This window comes from Talpa occidentalis, unplaced genomic scaffold, assembly GCF_014898055.3.
Source record: "Talpa occidentalis isolate TD23 unplaced genomic scaffold, MPIMG_talOcc4v2.1 talOcc4.4, whole genome shotgun sequence".
Classification (NCBI taxonomy): Eukaryota; Metazoa; Chordata; class Mammalia; order Eulipotyphla; family Talpidae; genus Talpa; species Talpa occidentalis.
Genome location: NW_023604295.1, coordinates 20018239 through 20041215, shown reverse-complemented (window position 1 = coordinate 20041215; position 22977 = coordinate 20018239). Strand labels below are relative to the sequence as shown.

Below are 22977 nucleotides of genomic sequence, written 5' to 3'. Positions count from 1 at the left end.
TTGTTTTTACCTCTAACTTGATGTAGCTTTGAGCTTGCCATATAACCACTTAGAGCTTTAGTTTTTTCTCATTTGTAAGTGAGAACAAAAATATCTTTCCTGTTATACCCTATTAGGCTATTGTGAGGTTAAAATGAATTTTAAAAACCTATCATTTTGTTAAATTTAAACTGATTGGTTGGCTCGAGTAATCATTAGATTGCTCTTATAATTTTAAGGTAGGTGGCAGAGTCCTGGTATTGCAGGGTTTAAGGGAATTTATTTATTTCTGTTTTGATTTTTATCTTCTTCATCCTTTTGCTCATAGTACTGCGTGTTATCAGGTAAGTGATATTTTTCTCTGGATAGCCAGGCTCTGGCTGTTCATTTATTCTTACCACCTTTCTGTTTCCTGCATTGTGATCTTTACACAAACAAGGGTCATTGGGTTGAATAGAGGTATCTTTGACTTTGTCTTTGTTCGACTCTTGACTCATTGATACTTGTTATCTAGGTGGTCACACTTCCCAAAGTGTGTCCAGTGGATCCCCAGGATCAGCTTTGTGAAACAATAGTAGAGGAACTACTGAAGTTTCATAGTGCTACTAAACATCATTTTCTCTGCAAGGGAGAAAGTGAGCATTAGCATTCATATTACATTGTTTTACCTGGGATTTTCCCAATTTATTATGTGGAATCTCTATTTTCCTCTCCCTCCCCAAGTGGCCTCTATTGTAGAACTAACTATTACTCAGAACACAGATAATCAGGATGGCTCATGTCCTTGTACCACAGCTGAGTGCCCATCTGCCCATTGTTGGCTGGTCTCTGTATTGTGCTATCTCTTTGGGTCAGGGTACATTTTATATAAAAAGTGGCTGCAGTGCTATCCTTCCTATTTCCGTATAAACCAGGCTTGTGGGCCAGGTCTGATATGTTGTTTGATCTCTTGTACTGTTTATAGTAACACATTTCATCTATTAAAACAAATTAATGATATGCCAAAAACTGATTACTTTTAATTATATTTTTTGTATAAGCACTATTTTTCTAGGATTATAAAACTATATGTGTAATATCCAATAAACAAAATGTCTCCAAGGTGCTACAGCACATGCATACCTTTGTTCTTAGGTGTAGGTTCATTTGTGACTATAGCTAAGGTTTTAGTATTATTTTGTTATTATTAGAGTGTACTTTAATTGCATTTATCAAGAATTATTTAGTGAAAAATTTTAGCTAAATAATTTTAGCTAAAAATTTTCCTCCTGCTTCCCAATACGTGAGAGAATCATTTATCCTTGAAATGTTGGCTTCATGAGTTTTCATGAAGCCTCATCAGTACCCATGCTGTTTGCATCTAATTTGGCTTAAGACCATGCTTTGACCTGTCGGGGGTAATGAATTAGATGGCTACCATGTGAGCATAGAGAGAAGACCTTCCTGGGGGCCTGTGTGCCATATGTTATATGGAGGGGGTGCTTTCTCTGCTAGGTGGAGGGACCTCCGGAGGAGTTGCTACCAAAACTTGCCACAGGGCACTGTATAGGATTTCTTGTGCTAGTGTTTCTCAGCCCTCACTGCTTCTAGAAACTATCTGGGCAGCTTTGAAAATATATAGATATATAGGTCATTCTCAAGAGATTTGGTTTTTGTTAGTTGGATGTACTGTTGGGTAAAGTTGGCTTCTAATAGTCTCAGATGCCTCTGATGTGCAGATAGATTCGACAGCCAGTGGGCTAAAGGATTGCCTCTTGGGGGTTTTAGGGCTCTTTTGATGTCTTTGCCTTTGGAGAAGTCTTTACTCTTCTATCCCTTTTCTAGAGTTTTGTTTACCTTGTTTATTTGGTCACTTAGCATCAACCTTCCTAAGAAACATCAATTATGTGCTTGGCACTTGTTCATTCGCCTTTCCTTTGAAGAATGTTTAGATGACTTTTGTTGAAAGTGCTTTCACTCCATCTCATACCAGTGAGCTGCCAAATAACTTGGTACACAACACCCTGGTACCTTGTAGTTTTTAGATCTCATAACTCCCTTAATGACTTGGTGATTATAAGGTAGTTTCAAGTAATTAAACAATCAATAGTTACTATGTAATTACCCTTATTTTGGGGTTATTTGTAACCTGTCAAGAGAAACTACCAGGATCACAGGCACAGAATTTAGGGCTGTACACAGTTTTAACCATTTTGTGTGTGAGAAACATTTGAGATTCTTTAAAAATAATAACCAATTAATTGGGACCCTGAGATTGAATTTCTTAGCTTTGTGGCTTAACCTCCAATGTAATTTATTAAGTTCACTTGAACATTTTGCATGTGCAAAAATAGATAGCTGCTGTTTGACAAGTGGTTGCTCTCGGAACCTTGGGAAACCTTGCTAGGGAAACCTTGCTGGTGGGGAGACTCTAAATGGAGACAGGAAGCATTTCTGAGACCTTCAGCTATTACCCAGTACAACCTCTTCTGCCCAGTGCTGTGGCCTTGGGCATTGCTGCTTCTCTCTGTTCTGCTGCTTACTTTCAAGACAAGGCACAGAACTTCTGTGTCCCCTTTGTTCTCACAACAAAGATGAACAGTTCCATTGAGAACTAATAAATACAAAATAGTTACTGTAACAATAATGATAACAACAACATCATCTTTCCAGATTTGTCGGGAAGAGGGGTGAACTGGCTGATGTGAAAACTTGGTCTCTTCAGAGAGAAGGTGCTCTATTGTCTTAGAAAACTTTCCCATAATTACATGCTATCACCCATTGGGATGCGCAGTCTTTGGCAGCCACAAGCCTGTTTTGGTTCATGCTTTTTAAAAAATATTCCTCGAGAAATTCATTTTTGGTCTGTGCACCACATTCAGGAACACAGTATGACACTCCCAGCTGAATTTTCTGGACATCTTAATCTTTCTAGTTCTTTCTCTTTCTCATTGTTCTAAAAGATATATATCATAAAATTTACCATTTTAGCCGTATTTAAGTTAATAGTTCTCTGGCATTAAGTGCCTTCACATTGCTCTCTGTCTGTCCATCCATCCATCCATCCATCCATCCATCCAGAATTTTTTTAAAGGTTTATTTATGTATGCATACAAGAACTGGGGTACAGGCCAGAGGTGCAGGGGGTGAGAGGACTCACCAGAGACAGAGTGGGGAACAGAACAGGCAGACTGACTGAAATACACTACCAAGTGGAGCAGCGGGCAAGACAGGAGAGGTCTGCTGCACCATGTGGGTAGCTCCCTGGCCAGCCGGGGATCAAACTTGTGCTGCAGAGGCTGCATGGATCGCTTCATAGTGCTGTGCTTAACCCCTTGCACCACAGGGAGGCCCCTATCCAAAATTTTTTTCATCTTCCCCAACTAAGCCATTCAACAATAACTCATTTTCTCATCTCCCACCCCCAGATCTTTGTCTTAAGAAACATTCCTTGTACACTTAATTGCAGAGGTATGGTTTCCTGGGTGATTTCTGGCAGCAATGGCTCTCCAACAAGACTGAAATAGTCCTGAACATCCGTTTGTCCATGTGTTGACCTTCCTCTCTGTGATTCACCACAGTGCACTTTATCCTCTTGGTCCTGGTGCCCCAACACCCACAGGATTAGCTGTTGTGGAGGAAGTCTAAACCAGTTGAGAGAGTGAGAGAGAGAGAGAGAGAGAGAGAGAGAGAGAGAGAGAGAGAGAGAAAGGGCCTAATCCTAATCACTAGGCTACCAGGGAACCTAAAGCCTAAACCAGTTGAAACTCTTGATTTTTTCCTACCCTATTTATATATAAATAAAAGAATCTTTCTCAAGTAGAGGTAGAGATCACTACTGAAAAAGGTGCAAGAGGGCCTCCCCTGGTGGTGCAGTGGTTGAGCGCTGGGCTGCGAAGCTGCCGGTAGCCTCTGCAGTGCCGGTTCGATCCCCGGCCACTGGGTGAGGGTCCCACATGGCGCGCAAACCTCTCCTTCCGCCCGCTGCTCCCCTCAGCAGTGTACTTCATCAGTCTGCCTGTTCTGTTCCCTGCTCTGGCTCTGGTGAATTCTCTCACCCTCCCGCGCTTCTGACTGTACCCAGTGCTTGTATAAATAAATAAATCAACCTTTTAAAAAAGAAAAGAAAAAGGTGCAAGAATTTTGTTTGTACCCTGAAATAGAGTTAATATTTTCTCTATTAAAATGTCTTGCAAATGAAATTCTCCTTTACCTTTAAATGTATCAGCTGTTTTCTTTTTAGCAGGAAAACGTTTCTTTATAGAAAACTCCAGTAGTCGGACAACAGTAAATGATCTGAATGGAGGATAGTTGGGGTCTCCCTCTTGCAGCTTTTCCTTTGTCAGTGCACCTCCTCCTGACGCTGCCCCTGGCATCATCCACAGAGCAGCTCTCAAGCTCAGTTCTGTGTTCCCCGCTGCCAGCCTTCTCGGGAGGTACCTTCTGCCTCTCCTTCCCGCCTCCTCATGGGCCCATCCTAACTCCAGCCTGTGCCTTGCTAGACTTCTTTTTAATTCCTGCTATTCTACATCTCTAGTACTTGGTCAGAAGCCCCTGACCAGAGAAGGCAGCACCCCCTTCCCTGTAGCAGGGACTCAGCATGCCTCTGCTGTTGTACTTCTGTGCTTTGTAATGTGCTGTCTGGCTGCTTCCACTCTAAACTGAGCTCTAGACATCACCTTGGTGTTTCTCTAATATGGATACAGAGTATATAGTTAAAAATATTAACTTAAAAGAAAGTACATGAATCCTAGGTTGTGCTGAGGTTGGCACACACTGTCTCAGTGGCATATATATGCTATTTTTTGGTTAATTTCAACTGGCTAAACATATTAATCAAGACAGACTGACACTAAAATAATATTTAGTAGCCAACAGCAACTAAAACTGATAAGTTAAATAAAAAGTGTACACCTACTCTACACTCTAATAAAAAAAAAAAATAAGATAAAAAATGTTTTACCTTCATTTTGAAAACTGGTTTCGGGGGCCGCCCTGGTGGTGCAAGGGGTTAAGTCTCAGCACTATGAAGCTATCTACAATCACTACAGCGAGTTCAGTCCCCGGCCTGGGAGCAACCCACGTGGCCCAGCAGACCTCTCCTGCCTTGCCCGCTGCTCCCCTTAACGGTATATTTCAGTCGGTCTGCCTGTTCTGTTCCCCACTCTGTCTCTGGTGCATCCTCTCACCCCCTCACATCTCTGGCCTGTACCCCAGTTCTTGTATGCATAAATAAGTGAAATAAATCTTAAAAATAATTAAAATAAAAACTGGCTTTATGGATATCATCCTAAAACTGTCCTGGTAGCTAAACACAAGGAGCCAGAGCTCATGTGAACTTTTAAAGACCCTGTTACACACTACTGGTAACACAGATGTATAACATCTGTGGTCCTTCTTCCTAGTCTTTGGAGCTGCGGAATTAAACATTGATATTGATGATTTTCACAAAACCTTCATATTCATCTTTTCCTTGATGTTCACAATTATCCCATAGGTTAGATAGAAAAAGTGTGATTATCTGTGTTTTAAAGCTGAAGAACCTGAGGTCTGAGTTTATAAATGACTTCCCTGAGGTCACCAAGTGTTGACAGAACCGGCTCTTGGTCCAGGGGCCTAAATTCTCTTCACTCCACTCAGTAATTTCCCAGGAGGATCTGGGAGGATCTTTAGATGTTTGGCAGGGATTGGTTTTTTCCTGCCCTCGCATTGCTTGTTTAGAATTCATTTAAATAGATGCCTTCTAAGTCTGAATTTATAGTATAAAGCAGTTGGATCATAACTTGTCTCAATATGTAGTCTACATAATCTCCATATCCAAAATCCTCATGGGTGATTGATGCTAGATAATTAATCACTGATTCTTAACTAAGTTTACCATGTTTTTATACAACAAACAAAATGCTATTTTCCCAGAAAGAAAAGAAGGGCATTCTTTTCAACCTACAGAAAGAAACGGGCATGTCTTGGGCTTGTTATGTTTTATAATATGAAATGCCACTCTGCTGAGCATTTGAAGGAATTGGTTGCTTCTTTTCTCATGACTTGTTTTGGTGAGAGAAGGGAGGGACTAGCATATTTCTAGACTTCGTCAAAAGCAGCTCTAATAGCCAGGTGCATGATTTTTTTTTTCTGACAGTCTCTGCAATCAGACTGGAGCTTGATAAATGTTTGTTGAATTGAATTGATTTATTCTCTCAGCTGCAGTTGTGTACTTTTGTGAGCAAATGGATGAATCCTACTGCTCTGGAAACCATGCAAATATTTGCCAGGTGCATAATCTGCACTTTTCCTTATATTGAGTTGCGGGAAGGCAAGTCACCTGTAACGTGGTACGGCATTGTAGCAAATCACTAATCACTCACTCTTTGTTTTTTATTTTTTATTTTTAAATTTATTTTGCATAGAAGAACTGGAGTGTAAGCCAGAGGTGCGGGGGGTGGGGGGTGGTGGGGAAGGGGAGTAGAGGATTAATCAGAGATAAAGTGGGGAACAGACAGGTGAATTTACTGAAACACACTGTTAAGGGGAGCAGCAGGTGAGACAGGAGAGGTCTTCTGCGCCATATGTGGCTTAGCTCCCTGGCTGGGAATTGAACTTGGGGCATAGCAGTGATAGTGCTGAGACTTAACCCCTGTGCCACTAAGGAGGTCCCTTGTTCTTTGTTTTTATATTTCCCCTCTTAAGGGACATCTAGGTTTGTGTGTGGGAGGGGTGGCTGGGGAGCATTAAGCATGGGACTGGACAATAAAACAGAGAATGAAAGGAAAGAATATCAGGGCAATGCAATTGAGAGTGAGCTGGCTACTACATCTGGGTACAAACTATTTATTGGATAATTTATCCTGAATGCAAGTTGGGAATATCTGGGTAAAGTCTTCATTTTTGTCTTCAAGAAATACCACACTCTTCACCTTTTCTTACAGATTTTACAAATGCAGCACCCTGATTCCTGAAAACTAGCAATGCCTCTACTAGCTACTACCACATGCTTTAATATCACACACTTTAACAACAAATTTTACCCACATTTATCTCAGTTTTTTTTTTTGTTCATGTGTTAGAACAATGAAAGCTAGTGAAAACACAGGACAGTGTGGTTGTTTCTTTGGATGGAAGCAGAGTTATATTGTATATTCTCTTGAAAGGACTCAATTTAGCAAAATCTGATTTCCCCAACTAACCCTTTGGACGATTTTAGCACAAGAGGAATGTGTTATTACTTAAATGTTTAATACATTTTGTCCTACCACTTTGTACCTACTTACCTGCTTTGAGAGATACTTCATAACTTTAAAATCTTTTATTCCCTGAAGAAACTTAGCCGGGAAGCTGATCACCACCCTGCTCCTCTCCCCCATTTGAATCTCCCCTTCTGTGGGTCCTGAAAAAAGGTCCTTGGAACCCAGCCATTGGACTTCTATAGCCATACGGGGAGATGGGATGGCAAGAGCAGATGATTAATTCCATGACTGCCCTCTTCATTGGGTCTCCAGTTTATCTGTTATTCAGGCAAGACTTGTCCGAACAAGACTAATCATCTGAGTAAATATGTTATAAATTTAAGGTGTGGCCAAGAAACCAGTGTTGATAGGGAAGAGGGGCAGAGAAAATGCAAAACCAAAAAACAAGCTTGCCAACAAAGCCTAAAACAAAATAGCAACCTCCAAAACAAAAGGCTCTTTGTTTGAATGTGGTTTTCCAGTCCAGAAGCACAGGAGATTTATGAATACCTGGTTAAGTTGATGAGTAATACCGTGGTCAAATGTGCCCTTTGGCATTTTGCCCAGATACCATGCCTCATGGTGTTAGTGCTCATTCAAATCCATGTATTTGTGAGTGCCAAAAAATAAGATAGCGACTGATAGTGTTTCCAGTGATACCCCACTTACCACTTGCATCATCCCCTTATTCTATCCTCTGCATCCTTGGTTCTGAAGGGACTCCGTATTCTGTGCATTGGTATCGAAGGAGCATCTTTGCACTTTGAAGTCTGTGGTCATTCTGTTGTGATTCTGATAATCTAATCTGGAGCTTAGTTGGGGTCAGGATACCCATTTGCTGACTGAGAACATGAAAATCCAGAGATTTCAACATCTTGCTTAGGATTTTGCTTCTCGGGAAGGGTGTGGTGTTGCACCCACAGCACTCTGCTGAGAGCTGTCTTTGGTTCTCCCATATCCTAGTTAAATCTGAGCGGCTCCCCTCCCCCCCAGATTTTCTCTGGGAACACAGCTCAGTATGCTAACCAACCTGGACAGCAGAGGTCAACTAACTTCTCAGTGATGGTTGTCTATTTTCAAAATAAATATGGGGGAGAAAATCCCTCTTCACACTCAGAGTTTTGGTTAAATTAGAAGCATTAAAGTACTGCTGCTCAAAATTAGTAGAACAATAAAAAATGAGCATCTATGTAAGGGCATATGTATATATGTATCCATTCTGTATTTATACTCAGTTCTATAGTTTATTAGGATTGGATTCCTCTCTAAGAAGAGGTAGGGGTTGAAGATAATTCTTTTTTTTTAAAAGATTTATTTATTTATGCATACAAGAACTGGGGTATAGGCCTGTGGTGTGGTGGGTTGGGGGAGCATGAGAGGATTCACCAGAGACAGAGTGGGGGACAGAACAGGCAGATTGACTGAAATACACTGCTGAAGGGCGCAGCGGGCGAGTCAGGAGAGGTCTGCTGCGCCATGTGGGTAGCTCCCTGGCCAGGGATCGAACTTGTGCTTCAGTGGCTGCAGATAGCTCCCACCAGGGAGGCCCAAGGATAATTCTTTTTGTGGGTGTACTGTGTCAACCTAAGATATAAATTTAACCTGAAGAGTTAATTTTTTTAGAATAATAATTCTTTATACTAATGCACTTTTTTTTTTTTTTTAAATATCTCCTCAGAATAAACTTTGTAGACAACAGCAAATATCAGCTTTGCTCAGACGCAGGACTCAGAACGCCAATTAAACACCCACAGCCTAAGAATTGACTTTCAGGCAAGACAAGTTCCTGGAAGGTGACATGGGGGAAGAATGTTACTCCAGGAGTAGCCTGGTACAGATGAGGGGCTGCATTCACTCCCTCACATCTGGTGCTGCCCTAGCTAGAGGAGGCAGTGCTCGGGTGGTGCCAAGATCTGAACTCTGACCCTGATGTTTTGAGCAAGGGGCCTGCTGGGAAGAGGAATAGCTGAGCAACCCTTTTTTGAGCCTTTAAAAAGGAGCACTGTATGTGGGCTTGTTCTTCTCTCTCATCAGAGCTGCTGTGGAGCTTTGGCAGGCCTGTGGGCTTACAGAGGCCTCCCTCCTCCCTACCTCAGCAGCAGCAGGCCTCTGCCACACCCTGTGACTCCTACAGCTGCAACTCTACCTTGTGCCATTAATGGTAACTGGGCCTTCTCCCTCCCCTCTTCTCTCCCTGTTCTCCCTCTACCTCTAACCTGTTGGTTAGAATACTTTTTCTTTTTTTTCTGCACAAAAGTTCCTTTTGTTTGCATTTGTCATAGTGGGTGGTCATACCCAGAATTGGTGAGAGAGACTCTCACCCAGTGACAGTTTTTTTGATCCTTTGCCCAGTAACATCACTATCTAGACTTGACCCTTAGAGATTAAAATCTTACTAGATTCTTCTTGGTAGTTTCCAAGAGAGCAATATCTTTAAATTTTTACCCCCGGTTCTCTGTTATGGTCAGGAATTTCATAGATTTCATATGTACTTGAGTGCTTGATTTTTTCTGTGGTTTGTATGTCTCTTTAAAGCTCTAGGACCAGGGGCCTCCCCTGTGGTGCAAGGGGTTTGTCAGCACTATGAAGCTATCCGCAGCCACTGCATCATGAGTTCGATCCCTGGCCAGGGAGGTGACCCACATGGCACAGCAGACCTCCTCTGTCTCCCCCGCTGCTCCTCTCAGCATGTATTTCAGTCAGTCTGCCTGTTCTGTTCCCCACTCTGTCTCTGGTGAATCCTCTCATATGCCCCCCTGGAGACCCCTGGCCTGTACCCCCATTCTTCTATGCATAAATAAATAAATCTTTAAAGCTCTAGGACCATATTCTGCTAATAATAGAAGCAGTAGTGATGCATCAACATTATGTATAGTGTGTCCATAGAGACAGAATGCCATTATATAGAGACTATTTCACAATGTGAAGTAGACATAAAGTAGACTCTTAATTACTTACTCCTCTTATGTGGATGAAGAGTCTGAACCTGGGAGTGTTTGCTTTTCGTAGGTCACACTGACAGTAAGTGGCACAACCAGGAGTTGAACCCATCTAAAACCTTTTGACACCAAAGACTTAAGAAGATTTAATTCATTGGAAGAATGAAAGCATGGTGGAGCTACTTCTCAGCTCATGAGTTCTGTGATTTAGCCTTCAGTTTAGAAATTTCTGGTTTAACTGTGAGCTAGTCTCTAGTTGTCAGAATCCCTTTTACTGCAAGAGTCACACTGACAAGCATTGTTTACATGTTTTATTTCTATCTGAGCATTTAACAGAGTTATCTTCCTGCTCACAAGAGACCTTGTAATTTTGCCATATGTTGAAGGAAATGTTCTTTCAAATATTCCACTTAAGCGGATAAGTGGCTTAAAGATAAGAACCCAGCCCAAATATGCTGTTATTCTAGAAAGTTCTTTAGTTTGTATCAATGATGTAACCTTGACACTACTTCTGCATTTCTAAATACATCAAAAATCTTAATAATTTTAAGAGGAGACCTGAGCTGGACTTGACCTTTTAAAGTGTTTTTAGAATAAAGATTTACCAAACAATTTAGGGGTATAAACTGAAATTTAAGAAGTTTGTTGAAAAACTCTGTCCTTAAATACCCTCAGGTATTTTAAAAAGGCTGTTTATTTGTTCCTATTGATATGCTAATCACAAGTTGTTCTTCAATATTAAAGCCTTTCCTCCAAGGAATTTGGACTGCATGTACTTGGTTCATTAAAATATATGGTAAAATAGTTCCTTATTTACATAGAGCTACCAAACCTTGCATTCAAAATAGCCTAAGTTCCAGCTCTAAGGAGTTTCAAACAGATTTACGTAAAATATTAGCCATTTTGGAGAATCTGAAACCTTTACTTATTTACTCTTTGGGTAAAAGGGCTCGAGAACATGCGGCTGACAGTGGGTGCCCTTAACTTCATGAATGGAGTAATGCTTTCCCTCCCCCTTTGCAGTGAGGTAAGCTTTTAGCATCCGAACAGTTAAAAAGTGGTGATTTTTAAGGATTGTTTAGAGTTTTTAATGCCACATGAAGATAATGGAAAAATTCATAGATCATTCTCAATTTAAACCCAGGGTGGATGTTTCGAAAACTCAGATACACGCTTTTTGTTTGGCTGTTTATTTCTGTATTTATTTGCCCATGAGCTAGACCCTAGCAGCCCACTGTCTAGCAGCAGCTAGTGGTGATAACCACTGCCTGGAGATTAGGCAGTTAGAAATGCAGACTCTCTGGCCCTCCCAGACTTACTGAATCTGAATCTGCTTTTGAACAAGATTCCCCAGTTGATTTAGATGCACTTTTAAATTTGGGAAGCATGAAATTTGTCCACCTCATTGGCTCTGAGAAGTAGACATGGTTTGATTAGGTGAACTACATTTCCAAATAAGGAGAAGACATAAAATTTAGATTCAGGATAGGCCTGGAGCCTGAAATAGCCCCTGTAACCTTTGTGTTGAACTGTTCCCCTGGCTACTGAGACCAACCTTGATGCCCAGTGCTGCTTCTTCACACCCCACAGAGATAAAACACACAATTGGGTGGAGGAAGAAGAGAAGAAACATCTTTTCAGCTCTAGTGGTAACCAGGATACATGATGTGAAGTCTTACAATACTTAAGTAGAGAATCCACAAAAATTTGAGATATCTGGCCACTACTAGGCACTGGAGAATTTACCCCCAACTTTTAAGTGATAGTCCTAAATCTCTGTCCTTCAAGGTACTGCAGAACTTTCTTTTGTGCTGATATATTTCATATTAAAATTAAAAAGAGAATAAGCATAAAAATAAATGAACTCTTGTTCTTTTTGGAGGGAAGATTCAATCAAAACACCTAATGGAAATATGAGGAGGGTGATGCATAATGCAAGCACTTCATGTGATTAATCATAGAGTGTCTGCAATGAAGCAAAAAGATCTTACATTGCTTTTCTGCAAGGGTTGAGAGATTTTGTTAGGGAGAATTGATGTCCTGAGCTAATCCCATACAGGCTTTGTGGACTCCACTCCCAGTCCAGACTAAAGCCATCAAGACATTGGGAAAGACAAATCCCATCACCACCAAAGGGAAGGTGGCTGGGACCTGAGGGTGGAGTTAAGTAGTCAGGTTGGGTATAAAAACCAAACACGTGGGCCTTGGGGTGGCTCGCTATGGCTCACCTCCTGGCTTCATGGCTCCTGGCTCACGGCCAGCTCTCAGAGCGCCATTTTGGGATTCCTGATTGGCGGATCGGGTAGGAGTCATTTAAAACTTTGTCTCCCACTTTTCTCCCTGAGCTGTACATTTCCTCATTTCCCCTTCCCTTGTAAATAAACCTTTTATTAACCTTTCACGTGTGCCTGCAGTAGAGCATTGATAAGTCCTTTTAAGCGCGTGGGTGAGGACCCACAGTCAGGCACCCCGTTTTGTATCGGGGCTGCTCTACAACAGTTTGTCAGATGTTTTACGGAGATGGAATAGAGATAAAACCGTTGTGCATGTGCACACGTGTACACAACACACAAACACACACACATACCTATTTCTCTGTTTGAGTGTGTTCATATACACATGTGCATACTCTTCCCATGGTTGTTGGGAGTGATTTGGGTTGTAGTGAATGAAATAATGGGCACAAAGGATAAATGAGATATTTAGTTACAACTGTAGAAAGCATCAGAGTAAAGTGGTCAAAAGCAGAGGCATTGACATTAGAGCCCTTGAGTCCAGAATCTTGATTCTGTCACTTATTACCTAGGGTTTATTGCTTAACCTCTCTATCCCTTGGTTTTCTCTGCTAAAAAAAAATGGGAATAATAATAGTATGTGCCTCAGAAGGATTCGATAACACATGAAATACACTTAGATATTTCAAGAATAAAACAGTACTCAAAAAAGATGTTAGCTAGTTTTTTGTTATGTGGAAGGAATCCAGATAAAAGATTGAGTTCCCTTTTTAAAGTAACATAACTTAAAAATTTTTGTACAGAAATCTTTTACTTCCACTTGTTTATTTCATTATAACCATTAATTTCTCATCTTAATTGACTTCCAGCCCAGAATAAAATTAACCTAAAAGAACTGAGTGTGGCACTATCAGATGCAATCCTCTAATCTCTTCAGATAGTTTAAGGATTTCTTTCATTCTTGGAATTGAAATTAGCTGTAAAGTAGCTCCAGAAAATACCTCAGAATCCTGAATCAAACAGCTCAGTCCTCATCTAGGTTCAGATATAAAAATATGTACTGACTCCATCTTTATTCTAGACACTTTTCTAATACAGGGGCTAAGTGATTGAGTTTGTGTCTAAACAGATGTGAGTTCAAATCCCAAATCCACTCATTTCCAAGAATAAAGGTATATGTGGCTACTACTGGCAGAGAGGACGGAACTGAGAACCTTATTTATCCCCACCAAAAATGTTCTCAGTACACTTGTAATCTATGTCTTTCTTGTCTTGTATTTCTAAATGTTCATGAGGTAGATATAGAATATTTTTTCATTGGGTGGCCCTTTTTCCAATTCTCTGGGAAAAATTGTCTTAAAAACAATGTAAGATCTTTTTGCTTTTGGAGTAGATAAGCCCCTTTTCTCTGAGCCTACACATCTAAGAAACAGACCAAGAAAAAAAACACAGGCCTCCCTGGAGGCATCGGGGTTAAATCTCAGTGTGGCCAGGGAGCTAACACACATGGCGCACAGATCTCCTGTCTGGCCTGCTGTTCCCTCAGCAGTGTATTTTAGTTGGTCTGACTGTTCTGCTCCCCACTCTGTCTCTGGTGAGTCCTCCCACTCCTGCACCCCCCGCCTCCCTGGCCTATACTCCAGTTCTTGTATGCATAAATAAATAAAAATAAATCCTAAAAAAAAAAGAAAGAAACCCTAGAATACTACTTTCAGAGGGTCCAAGATACCATAGCTGCTTCCATTCCACAGTGGACCACTCTCTGGTCTGGGGAATTCATACATCCAAAACATGACTGAAATAGAATGGATTTTTGGAATGTTAGACATCACAGGCCAGAAAATTATTCATACTTTTCATCCTCCTTTTTTGATAGGACCCCAGATAGGTGGTTTAGGGGAAATGTGTCAAATTTATATTATGTAAGGCTAATCAATCTGATGACATGAGTCTGCTTCTTAGGAATCTGGAGTCAGCTTCCTCCAGACACTAGAGTGATTACTTTATACCCTGGGCCTGTCTGACCCTTGAAAATGATCCCAGCTGGTAGGACTAAACTTGCTGATCTCATTTTTATGTGAATGTCTTATTCTTATGGGGAATCTTTATCAATTATCTGCCTCTGCCATACAATACAAGAGTTATATAGGGTTATTTTATGTTAGTAAAAGGAGATGCTTTGTTCAAACTAACAGATATTTCTTGTTCTAACAGTGTGAGCCACAAATTCTGGGGGGAAAATAAGTTAATTAAAATAAAATGGAGCAATCAGACCACTATCCAAAAATTCTAATTTCCCCATTAGTTTAGTGGGGACATTAAGGTAATAATTTGCTATTTTTCTTGAGAGAAGGTGACAATATTTTTGGATGTCCTAACTGAGCTTAGGATTTCTTGTTTCAGTTATTTGTATATGAACATCACATTTTGGGGGCTAATTTTTCCAGCATCTGTTTATGTTTACTTAATATTTTTCATAATATTCCTTAATTAAATTTCAAAAAGGAAGCTTTATTGCTATCATAAATGAGAAACCCAGATTTTATCTTTGTGCTTTTTACTACTTATTGTGTCAAATTGAAATTATTTTAACTTAAATCCCACAGAAAGATAGACTTAGAAACAAATTCTGTGGCTTCCTGTCCCTACCTTGGTGATGTGCGTCCCTAAGGGCATACGTTCTCTGGTTTGGAAATGCAGGCGTAGGGTGATTTAGTATTATAATTATTATTTTTTTAACCTATGGTCAAAGGAAGGAATTGGGTTTATGATGGGCTTACTTATTAGAAGCAAATAAGCTACAGATATTATCTTTACACTACTGGGGCCATGAATGGGTGATCTTAAGGAAAATAAGTACATTGGGAAAGATCCATGTGTTGGAAGATCCTAGAAGTTATCTATTATAACACTGTTTAGTTTCAAGCTTATTAATAAGCACCTCCTTGCTTAGGACCCAATGAGTGACTTAGATTCTTTTAGCTATTTCTAGCTTGGCGGAAGAACAGCCACTCTGGATGACACTAAAATTCTTCTTTTCACCTGCTCCTTCTTAAGAAGTCACTTCCCTTGGTTTCCTTGGTATTAAGAGGAGGGTGGTTTTTCTCTTTGTCCTCTCATTACTGTCTTATCCAGGACAGGCTATTATAAAAGCTTTTTGTTTGTGAGATCAGTTCTTTGATTTCTAACTTCCCCTCTCAAACTTAAATGCCACACTTGAAGTTCTCCCAAATCGCTCCTGCTCACATGACTTCTCCGTATTGTATGCTAAATACAGGATCTTTATTTAGGTGCTTTGCTCTCTTGAAAAGAAGATCCTAATGAGTCACCGGTTTGCTGATTTCTTTGTAAGTGTGATTAGCCAAGTGCTCTCATAGTGGAGTTGGAATAAGAGCGCATGTAACTAAGTCTGATGTAACTACTGACTTCCCTTTAATTTTTTGGTGATACACCCTTCCTAGCACAGTGGATTCAAACACCAGGGCTCCTCATATCACTAAGAGCCAGCCTGAGGCAAAGGCAAGAGAGATTGCTCTGTGTGTTCAATGCCTGAGCTAAGATGTCTTGTTATTTCTTCTTGTTCTTTTTTTTCCCCCCAACAAATTAAAAAATGAATGAATAGTGTTATTACGATTCCAAAGCCAAATCAGAGTTACCCATGACATCTTAATTTTTTTTTTATTGAAGTAACATTAGTTTATATCATTATATAGATTTTGGGTGTACATCATTATAATTCAACATGTGTATATACTACATAATATTTACCACTGAAAGTTCAATTCGATCCTTCATAAAATTGAATCCTTTTATCCCATATGCCCACCCACTTTCTGCTCTTTCTGCTTTTTTAAAAAGATTTATTTATGCATATAAGAACTGGGGTACAGGCCAGCATTGTGGGGTAGGTGAGAGGATTCACCAGAGAGAATGGGGAGCAGAACAGGCAGATCTACTGAAATACACTGCTGAGGGGAGCAGCAGGCAAGACAGGAGAGGTCTGCTGCGCCATGTGGTTCAGCTCCCTGGCCAGCCAGGGATCGAACTTGTGCTGCAGTGGCTAGCGATAGCTTGATAGCACTGTCTTTAACCCCTCCGCCATCAGGGAGGCCCCCTTTCTGTTTTAATAGCCACAGTTAGGTCTTACAGTCTAAGGTTTCTTTTTATTTTATTTCATTTTTTTATGTACCATATATGAGTGAAATCATACAATATTTATCTCTGGCTTATTTTACAAAGCTTAATTTCTTCCAGTTCCATTCATATTGTTGCAAATGACAGGATTTCATCTTTTTTTTTTTTCCTAATAACAATAGTATTCCATTGTGTATATATACCACAATTTCATTATCCACTCATCTATCACCCATAATATTTTATGTGAATTCGTAATTAAGCCTGACTGATTTCACTTCCTTAATGATTCTTGATTCCCTCTTATGTTTCTGTCTCTATCAGTACTGTCCTAGTTCAGCAACGAATAGCACTCTTTACGCCTGCAGTGGATTGTCCCCTAATGTTACCTCTGCTGCCCCTGCCTTCTCGCTGTGCAATGAGTGAGCTCATATGAAAATGCTTATTTTATGTCTGTTTCTCGCTTAGAATCTTTCAAATGGTTTCCCATTTGATCAGCATGAAATTAACGCAAAGTCCAGCACCACGAGACTGCGTACTCCTCCATCCTCAGATTTATTGTCGTTCTCACTCTCTGGGGTCCAGCTAGACTGCTTACTTTTACTGCGGCAAACCCAAATTATTCTCTTGCATCTCAGTACCTTTGCCTGTGCTGTTCCTGTGTCCCGGAGTGCTTTTCTCCTCATTAACTCCACATGTCTTTGTATCGCAAAAATCTTTCCTCGACCTCCAGAAGATACAGTCCCTGATGTGAACTGTCACAGCCCTCAGCACAGACCTTCATGGCTTTAAATTCAGGTTATAGTGATGTGCACTAACTGAATAATCACTTTCTCCCTGGTCAGACCATAAACTTCCTGAGGGTAGGGATTTGTCCACTTTGCTCATTCTGTTATTCCTAGTATTATCACAGTGCCTGATGAGAGTAGAGTTCAAGAATTAAGAGAATACATACAATATGGTGCATCGGTTATGTGCATATGACATACATGAAGAAAGGCGGATACTTACACATCCATCTGGTCATCAAAAGATATAATTGTAGATTCTGTATCTAATAGGGCAGAGAGTGGCATAACATTTTCAATTTTTCTTCAGAATTGGTAAATTCATTGTTCTGGGATTTAAAGGAGTAGTTATTTATCTGTAATGACTCAATTATGTATAGATTGTTAAGCTTTTAGACTAATTAGTGATCACTACTCTAAGCATGTGACCACAGTGCCTTTTGACCTGCTATTTCATCTGCCTGGACTCCTCTTCTCTAGATACACTTGTCCCCTGCTTTTACTCCTCCTCTAGGTCGCTCCTCAAGTATCATTTTATTAAGAGGCCTTCCCTGACCACCTCATAGAGAATAACACCCCACCATCTAGAGGCCTCATTCCCTGTTTCCTTTACCTCATGCTCATCGCTATCCTACTTCATTCATTCATTTCAGTCTCTTTCCCTGACACTGTTCCTTCAGAGTAAAGATTCTGTTTGGTGAGTGCTGGATTCCTAACTTCTAGATCAATTTTAGATACTTAGAAGACACAAAAATTACAATTTTTGATCGCTTGAATGATCTTAGTAAAGAAAGCTCAATATTTTATTCAATTGCCTCTAAGGAATTAGGAAGGAAAAAAAAGGCACTTTCACCATTTGACCTCTTGGCCTTCCCCAAACCCTGGTCTGATGTTTTCTCATTGCTGATTCAGGAAAGCAGCTTTGGGGGCTGAGTGGCAGTGAAGATCGAGTTCCACCCTGCCAGATTGTGTGCTGCATTTCAGCTCTTGACTGTCGATAACAAATCTATAGCTTTCAAATATTTCTGCTTCTGGGACTTTTTTTCATGAGCCTAAGGTTTAGCTATAACCACACACTTCTGCTGTGTGGCAAAAGTAAAAGAACGGACTGTATTTTCACCTAAAAATAGCAGCCTGCTATCATTAAGCATCAGCCTACTGCCTGCTCTTGCATTCAGTCCTTCTCCAGGCAAGATGCAGTGTAACAAAGGAAGAGGCTGGTGGTCACAAGCCAGGACATTGCAGGGCTCATTAATTACTTGGAAAACAGTGCCTGGGTTGCAGCCAGAATCCCAAACAAAGAAAGGAAATAGCTCCTGTTCTCCAATTGACAAGTTGATGAGTGAGGTAAGAATGAAAATCACTTGAGCAAGTAGAAGGGGGAAGAAATCAAAAGGAAGCAGTAGTTTTGTTCAAGAACAAGTGTACAATTAAGACATATCCCCAACCCCAAGGGGTTGATTCATATCAGATGATACCATGGAAATCACTATCTGCTACCGACCATGAGATGGATTCATTATCTCTAATAAAAGGATCAGGAACACCAATTTAGGGAAAGTGTTGATGGTGTCGGAGCCTGGGTCAAACTACATGCTATGTGTACAAATGAATTATTAATCTCAGCAGCTCCTAAATTGCTTTAGTCCTTATGACAATCATATTGTAAATATACAAAGAGTAAAATACTCTCATTCCAGAAAATAAAAGCCATAATTTTGGCAAGGTGAAGAATGTTAAATCATTTTAGTGATTTGTCATCATGACAAAGCAGGAGGAGTCAGTTAAGAGAAATTCTTACTGTCAATGTGAAAAGAGATCATTTAAGAAATACACTTACTGGGTTAAACACCCAATCTTGGTTTGATTTTATTTTGGGGCAACGTTCACAGAACTTTGTGACTTTTAGAATTGTGAACTGCACAAAGTACAGTTAGCTCTGATCATCTAATGCTTCACTAAAATGAGGCAGTCATTCCTAAAGATGATTTGCAGTTTTCAATATGGACTGGTCATACTATGTCTCTGCCATAAAAAACCGCTACATTAAGAAAAAAGAAAATGAAAACACATGCAGATACACATGCGTGCGTGCACACACAAACACACACACACACACTCTCATAAACACAGACACTACCACCACCACTATTACCACAAAGCTCTCTACATGGAAACAATATATTCTTGTGATTGTTTCATAGTCTCTAAAGAGTATAAATAATACATGCTTATTGAAAGAGAGAGATTTACAAGGTCAAGTAGAATCCTTTGGGGCAAGGTTACCAGAATCTCTCACTGAAGATCATATGTTTAACTTCCCGAATATGTCAATACAAAACGAAAATTGAAGTGGTGCTGTAGTCCTGCAGAGAGAAAAATGCAGGCAGTCAAGATTCAGGCATCGAAGGAGAATTGTTTGGCTTGAGGTTTTTTGTCTTTGTTTTCATTATTTGCCTTTTTTGAAGGAAAGGGAGTTGAGGAGATGAGAAATAAAATAGTACTATTTCTAGGAAGAGACCAAGACTAAGAGCTGAAATTGTTAGGGGGATGGATGTCCTGAGCAAACTCCATACAGGCTTGGTGGACTCCACCCCCCACGACACTGGAAACTACAAATCCCATGATCACCAAAGGGAGGGTTGCGAGGACCTGAGGGTGGAGTTAAGCAACTAAGCTCTCGGTTTGAGTATTTAACTGGCCTTGTGGTGGGGGGTCGCCCTCTTGGCCTTGAGGTCTGCTAGGTTTTTCACCAGTTCGGCGGGTCAATGGGATTCCAGGTCAGCAGAATGGGTAGGAAGCATTTACGAACTTATCTCCCCCTTTTTCTCCCTGAGTTATTCATTTCCCATTTCCCCTTCCCTTGTAAATAAACCTTTTATCAACCTTTGTATGTGTCTGCAGTTTAGCACTAAGTCCCCTTTAAGCGTGTGGGTGAGGACCCACAGTCAGGCAACCCGTTTTGTATCTGGTTTGCTCGGTAACTAGCTGAGTGCTGGGGAAAAAAGAAGGAAACACTGACTTTGAAATGTTGATTTCTGCTCAGACAAGACATATTGATGACTTGGTTTGTAAATTACTTGAGCATGTTCAGGTGAAAAAGAGATTGTCATTTTCATTTTCCTGAAACAAATGAGTGAAGCATTTGAACTCATTTGTGCCTTTGGAATAAACCACTAAAAACTCTTAAATAGCTAACTTGGTTGTGATGGTTGGTTTGAGCTAAAATCAAAAGAATCTTTGGAGAAAAAGACTAGAACCACTGATTATGCTACATAACTCAGGGACATACTTGAAAGAGCAAGGAAAATGAGAGGCAGCATAATAATGTCTGCATGTGGGCATGCAGCGTGCTTAGTCACCATGCCCATTTGTCTACAGGTTGGCCCCAAGACTCTGCAGATCACAGTTTGTTTTAAAACAAAGTAAGGTTTTGCTTTAAAAAGATACCAAGCAGATTTTGTGGCATCATAAATACTGAGACTTTATTTATCAAAGCTTATCCCTCCATGCTGGGCAAATGTTTTGGGGTCAACGTGTTTTCTATCTCTTGTGTGTGCGTGGGGTCATGTGACTACCCATGGCTAGTGATTTGTGGGTGAAAGTGATGGAGTAGACATTTAATAACTGGTTGGTGCCACGTCTTCAGATTTACTTCTTCCAGGCAGAGTGACCAACAGCCTTAGACTTGGTCACTGCTCAGTGAACCTCAGTGTTTTATTTTTGTCTTTTCATTAAATGAAGTTGATACTTAATTTGATTTTCACTAGTTTTCTTCTAATGTCCTTATTTTGTTCCAGGATTCCATCCAGGGTACAATTTTACTTGTAGTGTTCTTGTTCCTCCAGTTCCTCTTGTATATAACAGTGTCTCAGAATCTCCTTGTTCTTGATGACCTTGACATTTTTGAGGAGTACGGGTGAAATATTCTGTAGGATGCCCCTCAATAGTCTAAGTTTCTTTTGCGACTAGACTTGGTTGAGGGAAGAACCACAGAGATAAAATACTCTCATCACATTATCTCAAGGGTACATACTATCAACATGACTTACCCTGTTGCTGTTGACCATCATCACCTGGCTGAGGTGGTATCTGTCAGAGTTTCCCATTGAACATTGACTCCAGCACCCCACCCTGCCATTTTTTCCAAATTGTCCTTTCTAGAAGGACATCACTATGCTCAGCCTTCACTTACGGAATGGAGAGTTGTGCTTCTTGAGGAAAGGGTATCTGCATAATTTTTTTTTGAATTGTTGTCCAGATTTGTCTTTTCTCACAAATTTATGTACTCATTCATTTTTAATATCATCATGGACTCATATTTTATACGTTGGGTCATACTCTAGTACTCACTTATTTTATTCTTGCATTGTTCCATCTTTGACCATTGGAAACTGTTCCTTTGACACAGCAAATCTTTTCTTTCGCACTTTTTTTTTAACCTTCTGGCATGACAAAAGGCTGTAGAGCTTTGGCTTGTGAGACTGCAGCAAGCAAAGCCTTTCTGCCAGCCTGTGAAGAACACCTATTGTTATTTAAAAAACAAAACTCTTATTAATTAAACCATTTGCTTCAAAGTTGAACCTAGAGCAAAGGTTCTCAAGCTGTATTTTGGGGGCCAGTGGCGTCAGGATCACCCAGGATCTGGTGAGATAGGCATGTTCCCTGGTCTCACCAGAGACTTAATGAATCAAAAAGTCTGAGTTTGGGACCCAGCAGTCTGTGTCAAACAACTGTTGCGGGTGATTCTGAGGTGCTCTAAAGTTTGAGAACCTCTGACCAGACTTCCTGGGTTTTCTGAGTGGTAACATAAACAAGACAAGGAGTCAACAGTGCTTGGTGAAACAGAACAAATATATGGGGTTGTCTTTGTATTGGGCCTTCCTCTACTAATAGATTGGCCATAAGGATAAAGCTGTAGCTGTGACCAGTGCCTTGAACATTGCCTGGTACATACATAGTATGAACTCGGCCAGTGGTATCAACTCAGATTATGGAATGATCTACATTATTTTCAGGCTTTGGTTTCACATAATTTAGATTTCTGCCATGTTTGCTTACAACCTGTTCTGTTTTATTACTTTTATTTTAAATTTAGGTAGAATTTATAAACAATGAAGTGTATGATTCTCAAGGGTATGCTTTAATGAGGTTTGACAGATACATTTGTGCTATACATAATTTTCTTTACTTTGACATTATTATCCAATTTAGAGCTTCATTAATAGCTGTGGAGTGTGGCTTTATAGTTTCTAGTTAGTATAAAAATCAGCGCAGATTTGTTAAACTGGAAATGTTAATCCAAGTATCACCTAAAATGTTAACTCATCTAATCTACTGTGAGAAACAGTTTAAAGAAAGCATTGTCTACTGTGTTGTGACTGGAATGTTTGAGGAGGTATGGGATTATTGCAGGCTTGTGATGAAAGAAATCTATGTGAACTCCTGGCATAGTCTGAACTATTATTGATAACTGTCTGAATCTATTCTTTTGGCAATTTGATTGTTTGATAAACTGGACTATTGAGGTACCTTCAGTACCTGAATTTTCCTTTTACTTCGCTTTCTTCATCCATCTTCCCAGATTATTCATTCTATTTCAAAGGAGGACATTTTGCTTATTTCTGACTTTGTGGTTGTTTGACTTTTATTTTAAAAGACCTTGGGTCTTTCTTTATGTCATTGAGATAAAAGGGAGAGG

At 40.1% G+C, this 22977-nt stretch overlaps 1 protein-coding gene across 5 annotated transcripts in view; it reads left to right on the top strand.

Moving 5' to 3' along the window:
- Window positions 1–22977, top strand: part of TNIK (TRAF2 and NCK interacting kinase) — a 400363-nt gene that overhangs the window by 100122 nt on the left and 277264 nt on the right. The window contains exon 1 of one of the 5 annotated variants that reach the window (XM_037525101.2): window positions 19711–20069. The exons of the other annotated variants lie outside the window; for them this stretch is intronic. The gene's annotated coding sequence lies outside the window, so the exon portion shown is untranslated. Of the gene's footprint in view, window positions 1–19710; window positions 20070–22977 lie in introns of those variants that run through there. 5 annotated transcript variants of the gene reach the window in all.